This window comes from Carcharhinus amblyrhynchos, chromosome 8, assembly GCF_965287045.1.
Source record: "Carcharhinus amblyrhynchos chromosome 8, sCarAmb.v2.hapA, whole genome shotgun sequence".
NCBI lineage: Eukaryota > Metazoa > Chordata > Chondrichthyes > Carcharhiniformes > Carcharhinidae > Carcharhinus > Carcharhinus amblyrhynchos.
Window position 1 is genome coordinate 40,032,020 of NC_137331.1, and position 10,632 is coordinate 40,042,651.

The 10,632-nt window shown below is 44.2% G+C and overlaps 1 long non-coding RNA gene across 1 annotated transcript in view; it reads left to right on the plus strand.

Moving 5' to 3' along the window:
• Window positions 1–10,284, plus strand: part of LOC145346532 (uncharacterized) — a 72,677-nt gene extending 62,393 nt beyond the window's left edge. The window contains exons 4-5 of the long non-coding RNA XR_013887707.1: window positions 4,858–4,978; window positions 8,494–10,284. This is a non-coding gene — a long non-coding RNA (uncharacterized LOC145346532). The remainder of the gene's footprint in view (window positions 1–4,857; window positions 4,979–8,493) is intronic.
• Window positions 10,285–10,632: the final 348 nt, after the last annotated feature.

Consider the following 10,632-nt stretch of genomic DNA (forward strand, 5'->3'; position numbering starts at 1 on the left):
GTTTTATGAGAGTTACTCATTGCTTCTCTGTCACCCTAACAGAAAGCAAGCAATTGCTTTTTATCCATTTTATTGATACATGCATAATGTTTCATAGAAACAGAAAATAGGAGCATGAAGAGGCCCTTCGAGCCTGCTCCACTATTCCTTATGATCATGGTTGATCAGCTAACTCAGTAGCCTGACCCCACTTTCCTCCCGCCATATCCTTTGATCCCCTTCATTTCAAGTGCTTTCTCTAACTGCTTCTTGGAAACATACAATATTTTGGCCTTAACTACTTTCTGTGGGAATGAATTCCATTCCAGGAACATAAATCTAAAATTGTACAATGTTCTAATTTCTGTAAATTCTTACAGATATTTAAGGATTCCAATTGCAGCAGATGTACACTTGATCCATTTTCAGGGACATTCACTCAGGGTATCAGAGATTGTGGGGTAATTGGATCTGTTGACTGTGGCATGTCTCTCCCCCTTTTGCTACTTTTTTATTCATTCAAGGAATGTGGGCATCACTGGCTAGGTTATCATTTATTGTCCAAGTCCAATTGCCCTTGGGAAGGTGAGCTGCTTTCTTGAACCGCTGCAGTCCCGATAGTATAGGTACACTCACAGTGCTGTTTGAGAGGGAGTTCCAGGATTTAGACCCAATGACAGTGAAGGAACGAAAATATACTTCCAAAAATATTTTCTCCCTATGAATAATGAGCTTTGTGGGATAGATTTTACACCGTTGAATGTTTCCAAATAGCTGCAAGGTAGCCAGACATGCGACAAATCAGGAGGCGTTTTTAGAACCGAAATATCCTCAACAATAATTACACATCTGTAGTGAAATTCTGTATGTTATGTGATATAATGTGCACATCATATTTCAAATATATACATTATTCATAAAATTGGTAACAGTGCTTTGCAAAACATTTCAAATTAAATATTACAAGGTGTGCAATAAAATCCAACTTCTCTTCATGCAGTGGGTGGAATTTTCTCTCGCATGTTTTGCCACTGCAGAGGCTGCCCACCATTGGCCAGCGTGGGATCTTTTGATCCCACCGTGGTCAATGGGCTTTCCTGTTCTACGTGCCCACCCCTCCACCATCGGAAACCCATGCCAGAATACGCCATCAGCAGGACTGGAAATCCTACCGGCAAGAACGGTGGAAGATCCTAGCCAGCACGTCACACTGTGGCTTCAATACTCCTGATATGTGCTATGTACATTCCATGATGGGTACGCAACCTGACAGGTTCTAGAAACTTTCCAGCCCCTCAGTGCGTTATGGCTGAAAGGCCTTAGACTGTGACCTTTCCCCATTGCGCCTCTGCGGTAGCAGGAGGCAGGCAATAGCCTGGTGGTATTGTTATTAGTTTATCAACCCAGAAACTCAGCTAATGTTCCGGGGACTCAGGTTTGAATCCCACAATGGCAAATGGTTGAATTTGAATTCAATAAAAAATATGTAGAATTAAGAATCTACTGGTGACCATGAACCCATTTTCGATTGTTGTAAAAACCCATCTGGTTACTTTAGGGAAGGAAATCTGTTGTCCTTACCTGGTCTGGCCTACATGTGACTCCAGAGCCACAGCAATATGATTGATTCTTACACGGCATCTCAGTTGGCATGGCAAACCCACTCATTTGTATCAATCGCTCAAGAAGGCAGCTCACCACCACCTTCTCAAGGGGTAACTAGGAATGGGCAATAAAGGCTGGTCAGCCAGCGACACCCATGTTCCATGAGTGAGTATAAAAAGAAGCTTTAGTGTGTCCCTCGACATGTAATCCTGGACTGGGAGTGTATCAGTCTGCAACACTCACACTTCGCCAACTCATTGCGTTGGAGGAACAGCACGGTTCTGGCAGTTCAAAAAGTGTCTTTCACCGTGTTGATGTAATGCACACATCATATAATGAACCCAGCAAATAATGTAGGAAAATATGCGTAATTATACAGTGAAGCACGGGCTTGACACTGACAGTACCTGCACACATTATAGAGAGAACTGCAATGCATTGTTAAGACTGGGCAAATCTAAACATTAAAGGGCAAGAGAGAGGAATATTGTATGACTGCACAGGGGTCTGTGTTTCCAAATAAGAGACATTACCTTCCGACAACAGAATTCCAACAAGAAATAATTTGTTTCTCCACATTGGGAATTTTGTTTCAGATTAGCATGCAAGGGGAGAATCCATTTCCCAACAACCGGGATAGCATCAAAGGGCTGAAGATCACCCCCTTGAAGTTTGGTCTGTTGTGGCCTTCCCGATTAATTCATGATCGATTCCCAATATTTCTCATGGTAATTCAAAATGAAGAAATTTGTTAATAAATATAGATCTCAGGAATGATTTTCTTTCTTTCTCCATTTAAACTGCAGCGTCTCGCAATGATTTCTTGCAAGTGGAAGTAAATAGAGTATTGTGGATTTTTATTTCCCACTGTCTTGATATCATACACAATTCAGTCAATGATTATGCACTGTATTCAAATGATTTGTTTAAATATGTGGGAGGGGGGCAACATACCAGGTTAGTATAAATTATATTAATAAGGTTTTAGTCTGTGTAGCAACAGATTGTGTTTGAAAATCCTTTATAAGATTGTAGTATAAAACTGGTATTTAAAACAATGCTGCTTTGCCTGGTAGATTGCCGTGCCAAAGGTGGAATTTCTATTCAATGCTGATGCTGATTTCACCAAGCTTCCAAAGCCATTCTTCTAGCTGCAGAAAGTACCTTGGCAGCTCTGTCATAAGTGCTTTGTGACTTGATCTGAAGTGTGATTCCCAATTTGAGACACCATTATTTCCTATTTAGAACACAGTGTTATGGGTTGTCAGCATGCAAAGATTTTTTTTTATATTTCGAGCTCCAGTAACCCTGCACAGAACTGGAATATTCCTTGTTAATATTCTGCTTTGCTTCCTTCCAGCATTGTTTTAGCGATGTGACAAACTCACTGTACATTCTGTATAAATTGGAAATTACTGTCCCTTCTTGGCTTTTGGTGTCTTTACATCATTGTCTTTTTGAAACATAGAAACATAGAAGGTAAAAGCAGGAGAAGGCCATTTGGCCCTTCGGGTCTGCTCCACTGTTCATTACGATCATGGCTGATCGTCCAATTTAAGAGCTTAATCCTGCTTTTTCCCATGCCCCAAGTGCTATATCCAGCTGTCTGTTGAATGCATTCAATGTTTTGGCATCAACTACTTCCTGTGGTAAGGAATTCCACAGACTTACCACTCTTTGGGTGAAGAAATGTCTCCTCATCTCCGTCCTAAATAGTCTACTCTGAATCCTCAGACTCTGATCCCTGGTTCTGGACTCCCCTACCATTGGAACATCCTCCCTGCATCTATCCTGTTTAGTCCTGTTAGAATTTTGTAAGTCTCTACAAGATCCCCCCCTCATTCATCTTAACTCCAGCAAAAACAATCCTAACCTAGTCAATCTTTCTTCATACATCATATGTAAACTAAAGCCTTATTTTGCCCTGATGCATGTCCCTCCCCATCTTTGTGACCTCCTCAATCCCTACAATCTTTCAAGACCACTGCACTCCTTCAATTTTAAAAAAAATTTCCTTCCCTAAAGTGAACCAGATGGGATTTCCGATAATCGACAATGGTTTCATGGTCGTCAGTAGATTCTTAATTCCAGATATATTTTATTGAATTCAAATTCCACCACCTGCCGTGATGGGATTCAAACCCGTGTCCCCAGAACATTAGCTGAGTTTCTGGATTAATAGCTTAGCAATATGGTGTTAAAATTAAGAAATTGGCTCTTCCCATTCCTAATTTTCATTGCTGCACCATTGATGGTTGTGCTTTCTGCTGCCAAAGGCCCAGTAGTTTGGAATTCCCTCCCTAAACCTCTCCATTATCCTACCTGCCTTCCCTCCTTTAAGACATTCCACAAAACTTAGCTTTTGTTCAAATATTCTAATATCTCCTACCTTGGCTCAGTATAAAATTTTGCTTCGTAATGTTCCTGTAAAGCTCCTTGGAATGGCTGATGACCTTCAAGGCACTATATAAATGCAGGTTCTTCTTGTTGGATTGTAAGGTGCCACAAAGCTAACCTGGACATCCAAAGAGCATCAACTAATTATGTTACAAAGCAACTCTAGTAAAAGGTCATTGGCCTGAAACGTTAATTCTGTTTCTCTCGACATGACCTCCTAGAATCCCTGCGATGTAGGAGGCCATTTGGCCCATTGAATGTGCACTGATAACAATCCCATCCAAGCCCTATCCCAGTAAACCCACAAATTTACCCTAGCTAGTTCCTCTGACACTAAAGGGCAACTTAGTATGGCCAAGCCACCTAACCCGCACATCTTTGGATTATGGGAGGAAACCACAGCACCTGGAGGAAACCCATGCAGACACAGGGAGGAACGGGCAAACTCCACACAGACAGTAACCTGAGGCTGGAATTGAACCCGGGTCCCTGGCGCTGTGAGGAGCAATGCTAACCACTGTGCCACCGTGCCACCCTGCTGAGTATTTACAGCATTTTCAGTTTTTACCACCATTAGATCATTGTCATGGCTTAGCCTCCATCCTAAATCTTTCAACAAATCACAAAAATTCAGTTCTCATGAATGGATTGGTTTCACTACAAAAGTCTGTAGCATCTACATGGACATGATGGGAGGACTTCAGGAAATTAGGGTGAGCAGCTCCAATTGGACATGTACCTGAAGATTGTATCTTGTGGCCTCCTGCCTCCAACCACCTCATCCCCTCACTCCCCCCATTAGTTGCCTGACAGGTTCACCCTGAGGTTGAGAAAGGTGCTATATAAATGCAACTTCTTCCTTCTTTCCTCCATCAGGCAGAGCAAGTTTCCGATGGGCTGATGTAGAAGACGGAATAGCTTGATGCAGGACTAAATTTATATCATGTTGGAGTCCATGTAAAATGCCTGTAGATTCTCCGGTCTCAAGTAAAAGGTGGTGAGTATGACAGGGACAAAAGGATAAAACATAGCACAGCAGTGAGTCCTTTATGGGTCCTGCTTGACCTATTCTGTAGGGGGTGGCAATGGCCTAATGGTATTATCACTAGACTATTAATCCAGAAACTCGGCTAACGTTCTGGAGACATGGGTTTGAATCCCAATAGGTGGTGGAATTTGAATTCAATGAAAAATATCTGGACTTAAGAATCTACTGATGACCGTGACACCATAGTCGATTGTCAGAAAAAGCCATCTAGTTCAATAATGCCCTTTAGGGAAAGAAATCTGCTGTCCTTACCTGGCCTGGCCTACATATGACTCCAGAGTCACAGCAATGTGGTTGACTCACAACTGCCCTCCATTGGCAATTAAGGATGGGCAATAAATGCTGGTCAGCCAGTAACACCCATGTTCCAGAAATGATTGAAGAATAAAGAAACTAAGCGCTGAATTACAGGACGGGTTGGGGGGAGGTGGGGGTGTACGGACTGCTTCCCCCGCACCCCCCCCCAGTCAGTCAGCCTGCAAGCTGATGTGTGCTGAGGAAGCCTGCTATGAAGCCGTAGTACACCAGGGGTGGACTACATTGTTTAACAGTGTAACCACTGCCCCCTAGTGGGAGGAGGCCCTACACTTGGGAACTTGCCAGCCAATCTGATCACCCAACAACTCTACCTGTCCCTATCGTGCTAGGGATCAGTAGTGGACGCTGCCAGTACTGTAGGAAGAAGTCCAAGGAGGATCACGGGTGCCTACGACAGGTGAGCCCCAGGGAGTTTGTGTCAGGGAGGAGTCCGAGAACATGAGAAGTGGGGGTGGGTGGGGATGATGAGGGAGTATGTGGCAGACTGTGTTATGTAGGGCACACACAGGGCCAAAGGAATAGTGAGGGGTCGGGGGAGGGGGCTGACATCTTGGGGGTTCATACAATTATAGAATCCCTACAGTGCAGAAGGAGGCCATTTGGCCCATCGATTCTGCACTGACTCTCTAACAGAGTATCTTACCCAGGTTCTTTCCCTTGCCCTATCCCGGTAACATTAACCACAGCAAACCCATCTAACTTAGGACAAAGAACAAAGAAAATTACAGCACTGGAACAGACCCTTCGGCCCTTCAAGCGTGCACCGACCATGCTGCCCGACTGAACCAAAACCCCCTTCTGGGGATCATATCCCTCTATTCCCATCCTATTCATATATTTGTCAAGATGCCACTGAAAGTCACTACTGTATCTGCTTCCACTACCTCCCTCATCAGCACCCACCACCCTCTGTGTAAAAAACTTGCCTCATACGTCTCCTTTAAACTTTGTCCCTTGCACCTTAAACCTATGCCTCCTCGTAATTGACTCTTCCACCCCGGGAAAAAGTTCACACAGCTTGGGACACAAAGGGCTCAATTTTACTATCAAGTTGCTCCTGTTTTAGGGCTCAAAAACTTGGTAAAGTCGGGCATGAGGTGAGTAGTGCGATCCCTTTACCAAAGCCCGAAAATGGCCACGATTGGGACCGCACCCCAAACAGGTGCAACGACCATTTAAATGCATTTGCATGTATTTAAATTAACTTAATTGGCTGCACACCCAACTTTACCTGCACTTCCCCATTTATCACCGCATTTGTTCATCCAGAATCAATGCGAAACAGACATGCTCCACAAAAGCCTGATTTGGGTGCTCCAGTTAGTGAGGAGGTAAGTGACAAGCATCCAATGACTCTCTGCTTTAGATCGGTGGGTGGGGGGGTGGGTGGGGCGCTGCCACTCTGCTTGTCATCGGTGAGCGTGAAGGGGGGATCCGCTGCCACTGTGCCTGGGATCGGTTAGGGGAGGGAAGAGGGGAATGGGCCTGTGATCGGTCTGAGTAGCGGAAGGGATGGGGGCATAAAGAGGTCAGTAATGTTATGGGGGTGGGGCAATGTCTGTGGGGCCCAGGGGAAGTATTATCCAGCCCAAGAGCAATGCAGCAGGGGAGCAGCGTTCTATCATTTCTTTCCCTGCGCGCGTGCAGTTGGAGGCACCGATCGGAGCCGCGTTAAGCCCTGCCCACAGGCTTCTGCAGTGTGATCCAGAATTGGTGATTTTTTTTTAGGCAGAGTGCGTATAGCGGCGCCTGAGAACATGCCTGAAAGTCGGATTTGAAGCACTCCCAGTTTCAAGTCTGCCCAACACTTAGAATCAAAATGGTAAAGTAGGGCTCTCAGGGAAAATTTAGCATGTGGCCAAAACCTGCACATCTTTGGCTAGTGGGAAGAAATCGGAGCACCCGGAGAAAACCCAAGCAGTCACGGAGAGAATGTGCACACAGACAGTCATCCGAGGCTGGAATGAACCCGGGTCCCTGGTGCTGTGAGGCTGTAGTGCTAGCCACTGTGCCACTCTGATTGGTTGTCTCTGATACAGGCAGGGCAACCCCCAAATGAACTGCCACTCCTCCTTTGCTACCTTTTCTCATAAAGGCCTTAAAAAATTCAGCCTGCCCACTCCAACCTGACAGTCCATGCTGACCATATTTCAGTGTGGGCAGCATATCATTCAGGTTAGGAGGCTTGCTGAGAAGCTTAAGTGACCTTTAATTCTTCATTTAAGTAAATGGTGTGTGGGCTTCTGATTTCGTCACCTCTACACCTAATGTATTTTGAGGACCAGGGGTGAAAGGGAAGGTGTTGGTCTACCCATCTGACTTGTATTATATGCCAAAAACATGGTGGGGACATCTAAAATCCAGCCCCACCGGCAATCCACGTGGGCAACAAGGCTATCCAATTAAAGGAAATCCATCACAGTGAAGAAAACAGATTAGAGAAAAGTTTTAGAATGATGTTCATGTGTAAAAGCAAATGGGTAAAGCATTTTTTAAAATTAATTTGTGGGACATGGGTGTCACTGGCTGGCCAGCATTTATTGCCCAATGATAATTGCTCTTGTCCAGAGGGCAGTTGAGAGTCAAACACATTGCTGTGTTTCTGGAGTCACATGTAGGTCAGACCAGGTAAGGATGGAAGATTTCCTTCCCTAAAAGACATTAGTGAACCAGACGGGTTTTTCCGACAATGGTCATCAGTAGATTGTTAATTCCAAATTTTTAAAACTTAAATTCAGATTCCACCATCTGCAGGATTCAAATCCAGGTCCTAAGGACATTAGCTGAGTTTCTGGATCAGTAGCCTAGCTATAATACCACTAGACCTTTGCCTCTAGCAAAAAGAGAAGGAAAGGCAAAAAATATTGGCTATCCGTCTTTGGTTTTAGTGATTAATTCATTGCCACGTCTCTTCCAGGAATGTCTGTCTTGAATAAGTTCCGTTCCTTTCTCCAGTGGGATTTCAACCTGACTCTTTTACCTTGACCCTTTACTTCCTTCTGAACTGTAGGGAATTCTGTGAGCTGTGTGGCTGCTGTCCTCTCTCCAACAGCACCCTGAATCCTGTACCCGCTTAGAAAACGTTGAACTTTTCCTGCCCTGAGGGAAAGGTCACTAACATGAAACCTCTTTCCTTCTCTCCACAGGAGCTGTCTGACCTGCTGAGTGATCACCAGTATTTTCTGGCTTTGCTTCACATGTGTTGCTGATAACAGGAGCCCGCTTACCTGCTAAATCATTCAAAATTTTGCTATCCAACTGCAGAGCTCCCCATGAACTGGGAATACCTTAATGCAGTCAAATTTGTTGATAACTGATACAACATGGGGTGGCATGGTGGCACGATGGTTAGCACTGCTACCTCTCAGCACCAGGGACCCGGGTTCGATTTCCGGTTTGAGTCGCTGTCTGTGCGTAGTTTGCACATTCTGTCATATCTGCATGGGTTTCCTCCGAGTGCTCCGATTCCTCCCACAGTCCAAAGATGGATCGGTCATACTAAATTTCCTATTAGTGTCCTATTAGCAGGGTAAGTAAGGGGCGTCACGGAGATAAGGCATGGGTAAGATGTTCTGTTGAAGAGTTGGTGCAGGCTCAATGGGCTGAATGGCCTGCTTCTGCACTATAGGAATTCTATGAACTCCTTTATGAATCACTTTAAATTTGTACAACCCAAGTCATGTGTTTCACTCTGTAACCTTTGTATACTTAAATAGTCGGGCAACATATGGTATTGTTGGGTAACACAGTGATTAGTATTGCTGCCTCACAATGCCAGGGACCCGGGTCGATTCCAGTCTCAGGTGACTGTGCAGAGTCTGCACATTCTCCCCGTATCTGTGTGAGTTTCCTCCAATTTCCTTTCAAACTCCAAAGATGTGCTGGTTAGGTGGACTGGCCATGTTAAATTGCCCCTATGTGTCCCAAGACGTGTGGGTTAGATGGATTGGCCATAGGAAATGTATGGGTTACAGGGATAAGCAAAGGAAAGGCCCTGGGTAAGATACTCTGTCAGACAGTTGATGCAGACTCAATGGGCTGAATGACTTTGTCTGCATTGTAGGGACTCTATTCTGTGAAAACGTGTGTTGTGTGATTTGTGTGTGTGTGTGTATCTTTCATGTTATAGCACACATTTTCTTATCGTATTCTGTATGTGTATTCCAGGGATGATTTATATATTTCATTATGCAGTTAGTTACCAGAGTTCCTCTGGTAAAATATCAGTTTCTTCCTTGGAAAATTTGCTCTTATGACACCTCGGGGAAGATTCCTCAGATGTTTTATTAGCGGCCTGTTGTAAGTTAAGTCAATGCCTGCACCATTATGTGGCTGACTTCAGATGCTTCCATTTGCTTGCATGTGGCATGCTGTCACAAACCTCTGAATTTCCTCATGTCCCCGCAGATCTTTGCAACAACCAAAACTACATGCAATTTCAGGAAACGCATCAAACATAAGGAGTTATTTTTTTGTGGGTTTTTTCTTGCAAATGTGAGATGCAAGAGATAACAAACCACTCAGGTCATAATCATCATCAGAGGCAAATGTGTATTTGAGCTTGGATTTAATGGATGTGGGCTGTGAATGTTATAATCTGGTTTATTTGGAACATTTATTGAACAGCAGAATTAGGCACTTACCCAGCCGGTTCTTAAATGCAAAACATCTGTAACTGTGCATCTTTCCTTGACCAGATCAGAGGGTGGAGGGAAGAGGTTCATGTGCATAACTGTCTCGGGGAGAAAAGGAGTTTGTGATTGTTTTTCTTGTTACCTGATCGCAGAATAAAACATAAACTTGTGGTTTTGCCCTTGCAAATAAAAGTAATACCGGGGCAGGATTGTCATCACCTTCAACTTATACGAATGATTGCGTTCGATACTTATCACATATGCTTTGTTGTAAGCAGGAAATAAAATCTTCCAGATTAACAACCTTGGGAGTTTTCTCGCCATTATTTTTCTTTTGAGAAGCGTCAGAATAATGAACTTTCATTTTGGTTACTTCTGGAAATGCAGTGGAGGAATTTTTTTATCGCATGCGTCACATGAAAGGTAGGGCGATACAGCGTTACAGTGGTTAGCACTGTTGCTTCACAGCACCAGGGACCTGGGTTTGATTCCAGCCTTGGGTAACTGTCCATATGAAGTCTGCACATTCTTCCTGTGTCTGCGTGGGTTTCCTCTGGGTGCTCCTGTTTCCTCCCACACTTCAAAGATGTGCAAATTAGGTGGATTGGCCATGCTGAATTGCCTCTGAGTGTCCAAAGATGTTCAAGTTCC